Here is a 15,517-nt window from a genome sequence, read left to right as displayed (position 1 = left end):
CTCTTGGTGCTTGCTTTAGACCATAAACCGCCTTGTCCAGAATGTAGCAGTGATCTGGATACTTCTTGTTCACAAAACCTGGCGGTTGCTCTACATACACCGTTTCTTCTAATTCTCCATTTACAAATGCACACTTGACGTCCATTTGATATACTTCAAAGTTCTTGTGAGCAGCATAGGCCAGAAAGATTCTTACTGATTCTAACCTGGCTACTGGAGCGAAGGTTTCTTCGTAGTTTATCCTTTCTTCTTGACAATATCCCTTCACAACCAGTCTCGCTTTGTTACGAATGACATTCCCTTCTTTGTCCATTTTGTTCCGGAATACCCATTTCAGTCCAACTACAGATGCATCCTTTGGTGTATGAATCAGTCTCCATACTTTGTTTCGCTCACACTTGTTGAGTTCGTCTTGCATTGCATGTACCCAATCAGAGTGATCGAGTGCAGTGAAGACAGTCTTCGTTTCGATTTTAGAGACAAACGAATTAAACATGCAAAATTCCACATTAGAGAATAATGCAGTTTGCTTCGCTTTCAGTTGAGAACGAGTAAGAACTCTTTCTGATGAATCACCAATGATTTGGGTTTTTCTTTTGTCCATTTGGTGAGAGGAGGGTAATTTGGATCATAAGAGGGATCCAACTCAGCATTTATTTCTTCTTCGAATTCGGATTGAGAATCATCATCATTTGTATTTGCATTCTCCCCCTCAAATGATGAGACAGTTTCGCCTTCAGGCATTGAACTCTCCCCCTCAACCGGACGTTCGGTTTATATGGTAGTTGATGGGTTCTCCCCCTGAAATGATAATTCAGGGTTACCGGATGATGATGAACCCTCCCCCTGAAATGTAGAACTTTCTTTTGGAGGTTCGCTTGGACCAGGCTTTTCGGTAGTTCCCGGTTGTTCTCCTTCCATATCCATCGCTGCATCATCAATGATTTGCTTCAAGGAATCAATCTTATTGTCAGCAGCCTTTGCTTCAGAGTGAATGACTTTCTCCGGTTCATCGAACAATGACATATATTGCTCAAATAAATTCGAATTGGAAACAGTAACTTGACCAGACGTTGGAAAGATTTCCTCCGTTGAACCTTCGGTTGTTTGAAGCTTTTTGACGTAGTTGTCATCGAAGGTGACATAATAGGTTTCTTCGATTTTCTTGTAACGTTTGTTTAGAACCCTATATGCCTTGGAGGTTAAGGAGTAGCCAAGAAAAATCCCTTCGTCCGCTTTGACATCAAATTTGTTTCGGTGCTCCTTTGAATTAAAAATAAAGCATCTGGAACCGAACACGTGGAAGAACTTGACATTTGGTTTACGATTGTTCAAGATCTCATATGGAGTAATTGAAAAGCGCTTGTTGAGAAAAGATCTGTTCTATGTGAAACAAGCAGCAGCAATGGCATCAGCCCAGAAATATAAAGGTAATGAGGCGAAACTGAGCATGGTTCGGGCTGCTTCACACAACGAGCGGTTTCGTCTTTCAACAACACCGTTTTGTTGTGGAGTGTAGAGAGCAGAAAAGTTGTGAGTTGCTCCCTTTTCGGTAAGAAATTCTTCAAATTCACTATTTTTGAACTCCAGCCCATTGTCACTTCGAATATTTCGTACCAGCTTTCGCAGTTGAAGCTCTATTTGCTTGATAAAAACTTTGAGCTTTGATGTAGCCTCTGATTTATGTTTAAGAAAAAATACCCAGGTGAAACGAGAAAAATCATCTACTATCACTAGTATATATTTGTTACCACTAATGCTTTCAATAGTAGAAGGTCCACATAAATCTATATGCAGAAGCTCAAGTGGTTCGATAATCTTCGTGTTGACACGAGTTGGATGACTTTTCCTGCTTTGCTTTCCCATTTCACATGCAGCACACCGATGTTCTTTATCAAACTTGAGTATTGGAAGTCCTCGCACATGATCACCAAGAACGAGCTTGTTGATGTCTTTGAAGTTGAGGTGCGAGAGCCTTCAATGTCATAACCAACTTTCTTTTGAGTGTGCTTTTGTTAGCAGACACACAACTGGTTTCCCTCGAATGGGATTGAGGTTCAGTGGGTACATTTCGCCTTTTCTTTTGTATTTTAATAGAACTGATTTGGTCTTCTTCTCTACTATTTCAGACCCTTCATCCTCGAACGAAACTTTCAGTCCAGTTCCCACTACCAGTTGTGAAACACTGATGAGATTGTGTTGTAAGCCCTCTACGTATGCTACTTTTCTGATTGAGAATTTGCCATTTGTGATCATTCCATAGCCTTTTATTGTGCCAAATGAGTTGTTGCCATATTTGACACATCCACCATCCGCAATAGCTCGAAACTCCTGAAGCTCTTCCTTTCTCCCTGTCATGTGACGTGAGCAGCCACTATCAATGTACCATTCGTCGTCGAACTGCTCGTCACGTATAACCTGCAAGAATCAAGCAGATTTAGGAACCCAAAGTTTATTGGGTCCATGTGAGCCTTTTACAGAACAGGGTATAAGAATAGAAGAATCAACCAAGTAAGTTCGTTTTATTAGGGTTGTTTCTTCTTTTCTTTTGATTGTAAAAACTTTGATTTTATTAACTTTTGACGTTTCAACCTTAGGTTTGGGAATTGGATCGTCATTGTTTTCTAACTTTCGGTTTTGTTTCCTTAGGTTAGTATTCATCTTCTTTTCGTCTTTTGAGACGATCTTCCCTTTTCCCTTCACATCTTCTTTAGGATTGTGCTTAGAGTGAGAGGAATGCGTTTTAGAAGCGAAACCTTGCTTTCGGGTTCTGTCACTTGTGGATGAGGAACCGAAACTTCCTCTTCGGTTGTTAAGTTGAGAGCCGAAACCATTCTTTCGGTTTCTATTGCTTCCATTTTGGGGACCGAAACTTCCCTTTCGGCTCGCTTGGCTACATGAATGACATTGAGTACAAGAAGTGGCTTGATTCTTTGACACTTCTTTATCCTTAGAGTTTGAACTCTTGTCTGATCGAACGTAATTTGGGTTTTAGGACTGCCAAAACTGTTTCCTTTCAGTGAGATTCTTCTTATATCTCCTGTTACGTTGATGTTTCTTTTCAGACACCTGTTTGGGAGTTTTGTGGATGTTGGCCTTCGGTTTCGATCTTTTATCATGAGTTTCACTCTTTAACGAGGAGGCTTCGCTTGTTACCTTAACTAATTCACTTGGAATCTTTTTGGTACCATGGTTGATGGCTTATCAAAATGTGTAGGCTTGTTGAGTGGTTCTGCCATATATCTTCCTTTAACCCTCCATGATGTTCTCTCAAATAGACCTACCGTTTCATCAACATTGTCTATTGGTGACGACCAGAAAAATTCATCACATCCTTCAACATTATATTCGTTCACTAATGCTGTGAGTTCGGCTGTCTGCTTCTGTGTAACGCTGGTAACTGTATAAACTTGATTTGGCGTGGTTTGGACCTTCTGATATACCATAACCTTTTCTTTCATAACTTTGGTCTTATTTTGGGACAATCGAGCAAAGTCAACCGAGTTTTCAGAAATGAGATTTTTGGTAGGTTCGGGTTCGCTTTTGACAAATTCGGAACAGTAGATATCTCACTCATATCATCATCCTCATCAAATTCAGAAGAATTTTCAAAATTAACTTTTTTTTATGAACTCAACTTGGCATTCAACGAGTCAAATTTCTGCATAGTTTCGGTTTTACTTTTCAATTTATCATTTTCGTCCAATAAATTCTTAAGCATGTCCTTGTGGTCTTTGGACTGGATGAAAGATTCAATTTTGTCAAGACCAATTTTATATCCAGGAGAAACTTCATCAGACGAGACTACAACTTCACAATCATAAACATCAGCATCAATTACATCCTCCTTTAATTCAAGGAAAGGAAGAATCATACTGTGAATTTTCCTGCCTATTTGACAATCCAGATGCAGCTGAGTGATATTGGTATAAAGACGTTTCACAATTAAACAAAAAACATTTCTCTGTTTTAAAAGCTTCAAATTATCTCTTTGCAAATAAATTGTCTCATCCTTAATTCTAATTAACTCTTTCTCCTTTTGCTCAATCCACATTCGCCTCTCCTCACTCTTCAAAGACACCCTACTGAGTTGATCAGTTAGGTTAGAATTTGTGAGGCGATTTTGGGTTAAACTTCCACTTAAACTAGAAAATTTAGATTTTAAGCCGTTCAATTTTTTTTCATAGTTTGTGACAGGGATTTTTAATAATTCGAGAATTGATTGTACCTTTTTGATCAACTGGTCACACTCATTGATCTGCTCACCAACAGGCTTGGCAGCGAAGCACTTGTCTTCTCGTTCCTTCGCTTCATCTTCACCCCCATCAGTGGTGTAACCCCTCACCCGTGACACTCCAGCTGTCACCATCAAACACTTTCCTTCAACAACATGCTCATCTTCCTTTGCCACGAAATCCCTTCCATGTGTAGGCTTTCTCACCTCTTCATCTTCTGAATCAGTAGACCAAACTTCAAAACCACCAAATTCATCATCTGCAACATTTTCTTGCACAATAAGAGCATTCATAGTGTTATTTGCAGCAACTTTCTTCTTCTTAATCTCTTATAGCTTTCGCAGGTGATATGATTCATCGTCTTCATTCTCATTCTTCTCTGTAGTCTTCCTCAACATACAATCCTTAGCAAAGTGGTTTTTGCCTCCACAAAAGTGACAATTAAATCATGAGTCACTTGTCATCTTGTTCTCCTTCTTCGGTTCTTCTTGCTGCGGAGTGATCTTCGGTTCCTCCTTTGCCCTTTCTGAACTATAGTTTCCTTGCCAGTTTCGGTTCTTATTGGTAGGAAACTTTCTGCGAATGAACTTCTTTGGGTTTGAAACCATTAAAGCATATTCTTCATTGGTCAAATCAAATTCAGAGAGATCTAAATCGTCTTCTTCTTCAACAGCATTCTTTCCTTTGGAAATAAGGGCTAAAGAACCCATACTACAAACCACCTTCATGTGACTTTAGTATCCCCACTAGCTTCGCCAAAGAATAAGACTTCAATTGTCCAAGGGCCTTTACAGTAGATACCACAGCCATCCATTCAGATCTTAGGCCATTCATGAAAGTGACCTTCTGCTCAATAACTTTCCTCTCTATGCCATGCTTTATCATTTTGCTAAGAAGATGATTAAAGCGATCAAAGGCTTGGATAAGCTTCTCTTCAGGTTTCTGCTTGAAGTCTCCAAACTCTGAAAGCAATAGAGTCTGGATCGAATGCTCAAGATCCTCATCAGTAGAATACATCTCTTTTAACCTGTCCCACACCTCTTTCGCTGTTGAGCATGAACTAACCAACCGAAAGGTGTCAGACTGTAGGGCAGATCTGGTCATCCTAAGCACTTTAATATTGCATACAAACTTCTCCTTTTCATCTTGAGGAACGTCTTTAACATCAACCATAAGTTGATTTTACTCCTTTTGAGTCTTTATGACTCGATCTGTGCCAGTGTGAGCGAACGGACCTACAGTGATTGCTTCCCAGATTAAGTACCCATTGTCTTCAGACCCAATCACATAGTCTTCAAAGTGATGCGTCCATACTTCATAATCTTGAGTATATAGAATGGGAATCCTAGTTGTGGATCCAATGCTATGAGAGATATTGATAGGGTTTGCATTGGAATCGTCGAGAAACATGATGATATTGTGAAAGACCTGTTTAAGATCAGACTTGTAAACAAAGTCAGGGTAAAATTGAAATCCAAAAACAACGTCAATAACAGGATGACAGCTTCTAACAGAGATCAATATTAGCGAAAACCCTGAAACCTTCTTCGACAGAAGAGATGCGTATAGATTACACAGTCTCCTGCTCTGATACCAATTGATGAGATAAAACCTCTTTGATCGATAGATCTTTAACAGGTAAACAAACAAAAACAATTAATACTGAAACAATCAATGAATCAAACCGTATGTCGAATGATTAAAATACAGTCACACGCAGCAGAGCTCGATTAAGAACTTACACTGTAGAGGTGCGTTAGGGTTTACAGCATACTTGATAGAATAATAATTAAAGCGTTAATGATAAGATTTCATGCATGCAACTTATATACTAAACCCTAAAACTAACACACGGATGGACAGGCCCAAACCGGTGACAAAACTGGACTAACAACCGACCCAAGACGCAACACAATAAGCCCAATATATATATATATATATATATATATATATATATATATATATATATATATATATATATATAAAACTTAAAATGCTACTCTTACCGTTAGTAGGCCTCATTCACGAAGCCGGTCTAAAAGGGGGTATAAGGTTATGGCCTATAAAATGGCCGTTTAATGGGTGTCCACTCTCACCCACCACTTCCTTGATTGGTGGAGGGTCGTTAGCCGAACGGGTAGGATAGGACAACCCTTTCCTCATTAATAAGTATTATGAATTATAAAAGTAACTAAATGTTTTTCCTAAATTCTCAATCTTAGTTACTTTAGGCAAAAGTGAAATTGATGCAATTCCATGAAATTACACTTTGTACCCTTGCTAAGACATTAGTGGAGCGTGTATGGTTAACCGACACACTAATTGGGCTCTAAGAAAATGTGACAAAGGGTGACTCATTGTTTGTCATAGTTCGATGGAGCGTGTGTGGTTAACCGGCACATCGAATAGGTGACTGTAACAATGAGGGCACCATGTATATTTGCATGGTTATTCACACCGGTTTGTGATCCTCGGCATCCCAGTCACAAACTAGAGGGGCATATCGAGATTTTAACATGTCATTGAAAAGTTCAATGAATCTCAAAATATCTAGGAGTTTTCAATACATTTAAAACTTAATCTCTTTTTCGTTTTTCATGGTGGAGAACTAGTGAATCGTCATTCACTTACCTTCAAATTATTTACTTGTTAGATTACGACATCCCTTTTCTAATTTGTAAATAATGTTTTTGGATCCTAGCCCTAATTTCTCATTTGGGTGTTTAATTAGGGATTCATTTCTAATCAAACTTTGTTCTTTTTCCTTTTCAGATGTCGAACGTCAACAATGCTTCCGGCTCGAACTCCTCCGGCTCATTCTCACTCATGAACTTGTGTGGGAGAGTGATCTTTGACGGGTCCAATTTCAATGATTGGATCTGCAACATACGAATGGTCACTCGCTATAAAGACAAAGAGTATGTCCTAGATGAAAAGCTGAAGGAGATTAACCTAAACACTGCCACTGCTGAAGAGATCGCCACCTTTGAGGCCCATGAGCGTGATGCCATGAAAGTCCATTGCATCATGCTAGCGACTATGACTGTAGAACTCCAAAAGTCCTATGAGGACATGTACCCCTATGAAATGCATCAAGACTTGCTGGACCGGTACCACCAGAGCGCTAGGCAATAAAGGTACAAGATCATCACTTCGATGATCACTACCAGAATGGGTAATGGAGAGTCTCTTACCGCTTATCTGCAAAAGATGCAGAGATATCTTGATCGTCTGCTAAAGTTAAATGTTAACTTTGATGAAGAGCTAGTAATCGACATCATCTTTCACTCCTTGCCTCCCTGCTACAACCAGTTCCGCATGACCTACCACATGAATAGGGAAGAGGTCACCTTGAGCAAGCTTCAAGGCTTGTTAAGGACTGCTAAGAGCAATCTCAAGGATAAGTCTGTTGCATCGAATCCTACTCCCGCTGCTGCCCCTGTCTTGGAAATAGGGCAAGGGAAGGGTAAGAAGAGGAAGGCTCCCTCAAAGAGCCACCACAAGGGAAAGTCCCAAGATGGTACCTCTTCTAGTGGAACCAAAGTTGGTTTTGCTAAACCCAACTCAAACCCAAAGGAGGCAGAGTGTCATCACTGCCACAAAATAGGGCATTGGAAGAGAAGTTGCCCAGAATATCTGCAAGCTATCAAGGATGGGAAGATCAAGCCGTCCTTCGTAGGTATTTACACTATTAAATCTAATGATTCAACGCATGCTATTTCTTGGGTTCTTGATACAGGATGTGGTTTTCACATATGTTCTGATTTGCAGGGACTAAGAAGAAATAGGGATGTGGAGCGGGGAAGGATAAACCTAATCATGGGAAACAGAAGATCGTCGCCTGTCACCAAGATTGGAGTATATTCCTTACTGCTTAGCAATGGATGAGTTTTAGATTTAAATAATTGTTGCTATTCGCTAGATATGGCAAGAAACATCATTTCATTTCATGGTTTATATAGACAAGGTTTTAGATATTCATTTGATAATGAAAAGGGTTCTATTTATGCTTATCTTAATAGTGTTTTATATTTTGAAGCATTGCCTTGTAATGGAATATATGAGACTGTGATGGTTGTAGATAACTTAGGAAATGATGTGTTGTGTGTTGATTCTTCCAATAGTATGGATAAGGCATGCTTGTGGCATTGTCGTCTTGGACATGTCAAAAAGAAACGCATAGCCCAACTCCAAAAGGATGGAGTGTTGGAGTCATTCGACCTTAGGGACGATGACGTGTGCAAGTCTTGTTTACTTGGAAAGATGACCAAGTCAGCGTTCACTAGCACTTGTGAAAGGGGTGAGGGTTTATTGGATCTCATACACACCGATGTGTGTGGGCCCTTTAGATCCACCACAAAGGATGCAAACCGCTTCTATGTGACTTTCACCGATGATTATAGCAGATATGGGTATATCTACTGAATCAAGCACAAGTCAGAAACCTTTGAAAAGTTTAAAGAGTTAAACAAGAAATGGAGAATCAGTTGGGCAGGAAAATCAAGATGCTTCGATCCAATCGAGGAGAAGAGTACCTAAGTCTTGAATTCCACGACTACCTCAAGGAATGCAGAATTGTTTCGCAATTGACGCTACTTAGGACACCGCAGTTGAATGGTGTAGCTGAGAGGCCTAATCGAACCTTGCTATACATGGTTCGTTCCTTGATGAGTCGTGCTTCACTACCTATCTCATTCTGGGGGTACGCCTTAGAGATTGCCGCCCATATCCTTAACTTAGTCCCTACAAAGAAAGTTGCCAAAACACCTCACGAGATGTGGACAGGGAAAGCTCCCTCGTTGGCACATATCAAGGTTTGGGGTTGCGAGGCTTTCATAAGACGAGAGACTCACGACATGCTCGAACCTCGTAGCGAGCGATGTATTTTCATCGGCTACCCGCAGAAGTCCTTTGGATATCTCTTCTATAGACAGATTTACAATGTTGTCTTCGTTGCAAGGAGAGGGGTTTTCCGAGAACGAGAACTCATAAGACAAGGGGACAGTGGGAGGCAAATCGATCTTGAAGAGATTTAAGAATCGAGCGATGAAGGAACCTCTGACGTTGGCACTCAACCCGAGGAGGAGACTCCGGTTGAACCGATTGACGAGTCCTTACCTCTTAGACGTTCCGAAAGGGTTAGGGTTCAACCCCAGTTTTATGGTTTTCATATTACTACATAAGGGGATACGTTCATTAGTGATTGTACACTAGTGAATTTGGACGAACCTAACAGCTATAAGGAATCCATGGCAGGCCCGAAGTCTGCGAAGTGGAAAGAGTCGATGGACAGCGAGATTCAGTCCATGTATGACAACTAAGTTTGGAATTTGGTTGACAATGTACCAGGTCGTAAGACGGTCGGGTGCAAATGGATCTTCAAGAAGAAGACCGATATGGATGGGAATGTGCACACCCATAAGGCGCGATTGGTCGCGAAGGGTTTTACTAAAACTCCCAAAGTTGACTATGATGAAACCTTCTCACCAGTTGCGAAGATAAAGTCTATTAGGGTGATGCTGGCCATTGCTGCATTTCATGACTATGAAATATGGCAGATGGATGTCAAAACCGCTTTCCTTAATGGGAAGTTGGTTGAGGATGTTTACATGGCTCAGCCAGAGGGTTTTGTCAATACGAAGCATCCCAATAAAGTGTGTAAGCTTGAGAAGTCCATTTATGGACTTACGCAAGCGTCTCGCAGATGGAATCTTTGTTTCGATGAGAAAGTCAAAGTGTTTGGTTTTCTGCGAAGCGAAGATGAATCATGTGTATATGTCAAAGCCAGTAGGAGTATAGTAAGCTTCCTCGTATTGTATGCTGATGATATACTACTCATAGGAAACAACATCCCGAACCTGCAGGAAGTCAAGTCCTGGCTTGGGAAGTGCTTCGCTACGTAGGACCTCGGAGAGGCTGCCTATATTCTGGGAATAAGGATAGTGAGAAACAGAAGTAAGAGACCAATAGGACTTAGTCAGAATACTTACTTGGACAAGGTACTAAAACGTTTTAGCATGGAGAATTTAAAGAAGGGAGAGTTACCAATCCAAAGTAATGCCAAATTGAGTAAGACTCAAAGTCCGAGTACCGAAGTCGAGATAGCTGAAATGAGCCAAGTACCTTACGCTTCCGCAGTTGGCTCGATCATGTACGCTATGACTTGTACTCGCCCTGATGTGGCCTTCGCTTTGAGCATGGTCAGCAGATATCAAGGGAACCCTGGCAAGGCGCATTGGACCGCAGTCAAGAATATTCTTAAGTACCTTCGGAGGACCAAGGAATGGTTTCTAGTCCTCCGTGGGAGTGATGACTTAAAGGTGCGAGGGTACAGTGACGCCAGTTTTTAGACCGACAGGGACAACTACCGTTCGCAGTCGGGTTGGGTCTTTACCTTAAATGGAGGAGCATTGACTTGGAAAAGCTCCAAGCAGGAGACCGTAGTTGATTCAACGTGCGAATCAGAGTACATTGCAGCTAGCGCAGCGTCAAAGGAGGCAATATGGTTGAAGAACTTCATTGGAGACCTTGGAGTTGTGCCGGCCATACAAGAGCCTATGGAAATTTTCTGTGATAATGAAGGAGCGGTTGCCTTGACCAAGGAACCAAGGGATCATGGCAGATCTCGACATATCGACAGAAAATATCACTTTATTCGACATCAGGTGGAAGAAGGACTCCTCGTAGTGAAGAGGGTATCCTCAGAGGATAACCCAGCAGATCCGCTTACGAAAGGACTGAGCAGGGTTAAGCACTTGCAGCACGCTAGGAGCATCGGGCTGAAGGAAGATATTAGTTTAGATTAGATAGTTTAGAAACGTGTACTAGATAAATTTTAATTAACATTCGATGATTAAATAAAAGAGTATTATTTATTAGTAATGTTACTGTCTTATGTTAATTGTTTACCTATTATTTCACTTTTGCATGTTTTGACTTCCTGAATAATAAGATTATTCGAACAGTCCACAGTTGTTCATATGTTGGAAGTAGGTATGAATGAAGACTGCCATGAATTGGTGTGTAGATTGTCTAAAGAGTATTAGACATAGCAAAAGTTTGATACAACATTCATGAGTGCTTATGAACTTGATTTGAGCATTGGAATAAACCCACGCTTGCTGGAATCACTTCATGGAATTTATCACGACTGATCGCAAGACGATAATATCATATGGTCTTAAAACCTAGATATATGGTTTATTGTTTGCTAATTGGTTGTGCATTGATAATGCGTAAACGCATCAGTAACTTGATGTTATAAACCGCATTGTTGTGTATGATTTGATTAGTGGATAGTATATGCATATAAGTCGAAGTTTATCTGTTCCTTTTATCCTAAGAGGGTAAAAGTAATATCAGAGCCCCTCGATGATTTGGTTTGACTTATGTGTCGGGCCCGGTCAGGACTGGATTGATGTGTTCAATTAAGTTCTATGTCAAATGAATCAGAGATCGAGAAATGATTTGCTGGACAATAAGTATGACTATGTTCCATGTAATTGTCCGCACGATATCTAGAACAGAGGATTATATGATCCCTTATCTGAAGGACAAGTTATTGATAAGATCGAAAGTTTTAAGAACTGCGATTGTTAATCGGATTCAGAAGGTGCATTTACATTTATAGTTATTAGACTTATCCAAGTGGAAGACTGTTGGATTAGTGTCTAAGTCCATAACTATATTTGGTATGTACTTGACCCGGTTGTGCATGGTCCTTTTGGGTTGCCTTCACCAATGCAACTTGGCTGGAGGAGTAATGTAGAAAGAGGTGATTATGGTTTATTAATATATTATAAGACTAATATATTAGAAGAGAAATCATATTTGTTTAATTAACATTGGTCAATAATTAATTAAGAATTAGTTTTGTGATCAAAAGAAGTTAATTGAACTTAAAGGGCTGAATTGTAATTATGTGATAGTTACAAAGTTGGGCAAGGAAACCCTAATAGATAGGGTGGATGAATTCTAGGGATAAAGCCTTAAGAATTCATCCATGATAGGGGATTCCAGAATTATCCTTGGGCTGCTTGGTGGCTAAGTAACCAGATAAGGATAACCATTGAAACCCTAATTCCTACACCTATATAAAGGACCCCTAGGCATGGGAATTTCGACAACTTGAACCCTAGAAGTCCTTGAGCCGAAATTCTCCTCTCCCCTCTCTCTCTCTCTTGTTTCCTACAATTCCTATTGGTGTTTGTGATTCATTAGAGGCACAGCACTTGAGGTGCTAAAGTTCTCAAAGGCTTCAAGATCTTCAATTAACAACAAGGTAAACATCTAGATCTGATTTGTTATGTCAATTTCGATTATATACACTAGATCTAGGGTTAGAAAGTCTTGGATGAATTGCATGTACAGTAGAGAAATCTAGATCCAAGCATTAGGGTTTGCATGAGCACATAGGATGTTCTTTTGGCTCAAAACCATCAGGAACAAGGTTCAAGTCTACCGGTCTGTTAGGATGCCATAGTTGTATACATCACTACACTTCCACTTGACGCCTATCGTAATGTTAAACGGCTCGTCTCGCCGTGACCTTCTCTTGAATTATCAAAACTTCTGTTTCTCCATCCCCGCAAGGGCAGAGAACCCGCCACTGCCTCGGCTGTGCTACCGGAGGCTCTGGGGAAGTCGGAATAGGAGAGCACTCATGGTGGGGTGGGATTACTACATAGATGCTTTCAGCAGTTATCTGCTCTGCACTTGGCTACCCGACGTCTACCGTGGGCACGATAAATGGTACACCAGAGGTGCATCCTTCCCGATCCTCTCGTACTAGGGAAAGGTCTTCTCAATGCTCTAACGCCCACACTGGATATGGCCGAACTGCCTCACGCCATTCTGAACCCAACTCACGTACCATTTTAATGGGCGAACAGCCCAATTCTTGGAACATACTACAGCCCCAGGTGACGAAGAGCCGATATCAAGGTGTCAAACCTTCCCGTCGATGTGATCTCTTGGGGAAGATCAACATTTTATCCCTAGAGAAACTTTTGTCCGTTGAGAGACGACCCTTCCACTCGGCATCGTCGGATCACTAAGGCCGACTTTTTTCCCTACTCGACAGGTGGGTCTTGCAGTCAAGCTCCCTTCTGCCTTTGCACTCGAGGGCCAATCTCCGTCCGGCTCGAGGAAAACTTTGCACACCTCCATTACATTTTGGGAGGCCTATGCCCCATAGAAACTGTCTACCTGAGACTGTCCCTTAGCCCGTACCTCCTGACACAAGGTTAGAATTCTAGCTCTTCCAGAGTGGTATCTCATTGATGGCTCGAACCCCCACTCCCCCGGAAGGAGGCCTTCTTCTCCTTCTACCTAAGCTGCGCATGAAAAGCCCAAAGCCAATCCCAGGGAACGGTGAAGCTTCATAGGGTCTTTCTGTCCAGGTGCAAGTAGTCCACATCTTCACAGACATGTCTATTTCACCGAGTCTCTCTCCGAGACAGTGCCCAGATCTTTACGCCTTTTGTGCGGATCAAAACTTACCCAAAAAGGAATTTTGCTACCTTAGGACCGTTATAGTTATGCCTACCGTTCACCGGGGATTTGGTCGTCGACTCCCCTATCATCAAGTCACCAACTTCCTTTACCTTCTGGCATTGGGCAAGCGTCATCCCCCATACATGGTCTTACGACTTTGCGGAGACATGTGTTTTTGGTAAACAGTCGCCCGGGCCTGGTCACTGCGACCCCTTTTTGAGGAGGCACCCCTTCTCCCGAAGTTACGGGGCTATTTTGTCGAGTTCCTTAGAGAGAGTTTTCTCGCACCCCTAGGTATTCTCTACCTACCCACCTGTGTTTTTTTTGGTACAGGTACCCTTTTGTTGAAGGTCGTTCAAGCTTTACCTGTGAGTATGGCATCGGTTACTTCAGCGTCGTAGCACTTGGTACTCGAACGTTGGATCGAGGCATTTTCTCTACCCTTCTTACCCTTAAAAAGCGGGGTCACCTTACATCCTTTAACTGATAACCATCTTTCGTCTAACCTAGCCTCTTCCGTCCCTCGAGACCAACAAGGGGTAGTACAAGAATATTCACCTGTTGTCCATCGACTACGCCTTTCGGCCTGATCTTAGGCCCTGAGTCACCCTCCGTGGACAAACCTTGCATAGGAACCCTTAGATTTTCGGGGCATTGGATTCTCACCAATTTTTGTGTTACGCAAGCCGACATTCTTGCTTCCGCTTCGTCCACTACTGCTCGCATGGGTGCTTCACTCTAAGGTGGAACGCTCCCTACCAATGTATTTTTACATCCCACAACTTGGGAAAATCGCTTAGCCTTGTTCATCTTCGACGCAAGAGCACTCGATCAGTAAGCTATTACACACTCTTTAAAGGGTGGTTGCTTCTAGGCAACCCTCCTGGCTATCTCTGTACCCCTACCTCCTTTATCACTGAGCGATCATTTAGGGGTCGTAGCTGGTGATCCAGGTTGTGTCCCTCTCGACGATGAAGCTTATCCCCCATCGTCTCACTTGCCGACCTTGACCCCTGTTATTTTGAGGTCATATATAGTATTCAGAGTTTGTCTCGATTTTGTACCGCTCTCGCGGACCGCACCAAAATAGTGCTTTACCCTTACATGTCCAGTCAACTGTTTCGCCTCAACGCATTTCTAGGAGAACCAACTAGCTCTGGGTTCGAGTGGCATTTCACCCCTAACCACAACTCATTTGTTGATTCTTCAACATCAGTCGGTTTGGAGCTCCACTTAGTTTCACCCAAGCTTCATCCTAGTCATGGATAGATCACCCATGTTCAGGTCCATAAGCTGTGACAATTGCTCTATGAAGACTCGCTTTCGCTACGGCTCCGGTGGGTTCCCTTAACCATGCCACTGCCTATAAGTCTTCGGCTCATTCTTCAAGAGGCACGCGGTCAGAGCCTCGGGCTCCTCCCACTGCTTGGGAGCTTACTGTTTCATGTTCTCTTTCACTCCCCGATGGGGGTTCTTTTCACCCTTCCCTCACGGTACTACTTTGCTATCGGTCACTCATGAGTATTTAGCCTTGCAAGGTGGTCCTTTCTTATTCACACGGGATTCCACGTGCCCCATGCTACTTGGTTCAGAGGATAAGCTAGTGATGCTTTCGGTTACTGGACTTTCGCCATCTAGGGTGCAACATTCTATTGCTTCGCCTAGCAGCACGACGCTGGTATTGCTCTCCCACAGCCCCGTTTTCACAGTTTAGGCTGCTCCCATTTCGCTCACCGCTACTACGGGAATCACTTTTGCTGTCTTTTCCTTTAGCTACTAAGATGTTT

The 15,517-nt window shown here is 41.9% G+C and overlaps 1 pseudogene; it reads right to left on the bottom strand.

The window, feature by feature from the left end:
- Positions 1-12,680: 12,680 nt before the first annotated feature.
- LOC145127906 (25S ribosomal RNA) overlaps positions 12,681-15,517 on the bottom strand; it is a 2,874-nt pseudogene continuing 37 nt past the window's right edge.

This window comes from Lactuca virosa, chromosome 7 (assembly GCF_052849685.1).
Source record: "Lactuca virosa cultivar CGN04683 chromosome 7, Lactuca_virosa_CGN04683_v6, whole genome shotgun sequence".
NCBI classification, from domain to species: Eukaryota; Viridiplantae; Streptophyta; class Magnoliopsida; order Asterales; family Asteraceae; genus Lactuca; species Lactuca virosa.
The sequence above is the reverse complement of the archived record's forward strand: the minus strand, read 5'-3'. Positions and strand labels throughout refer to the sequence as shown.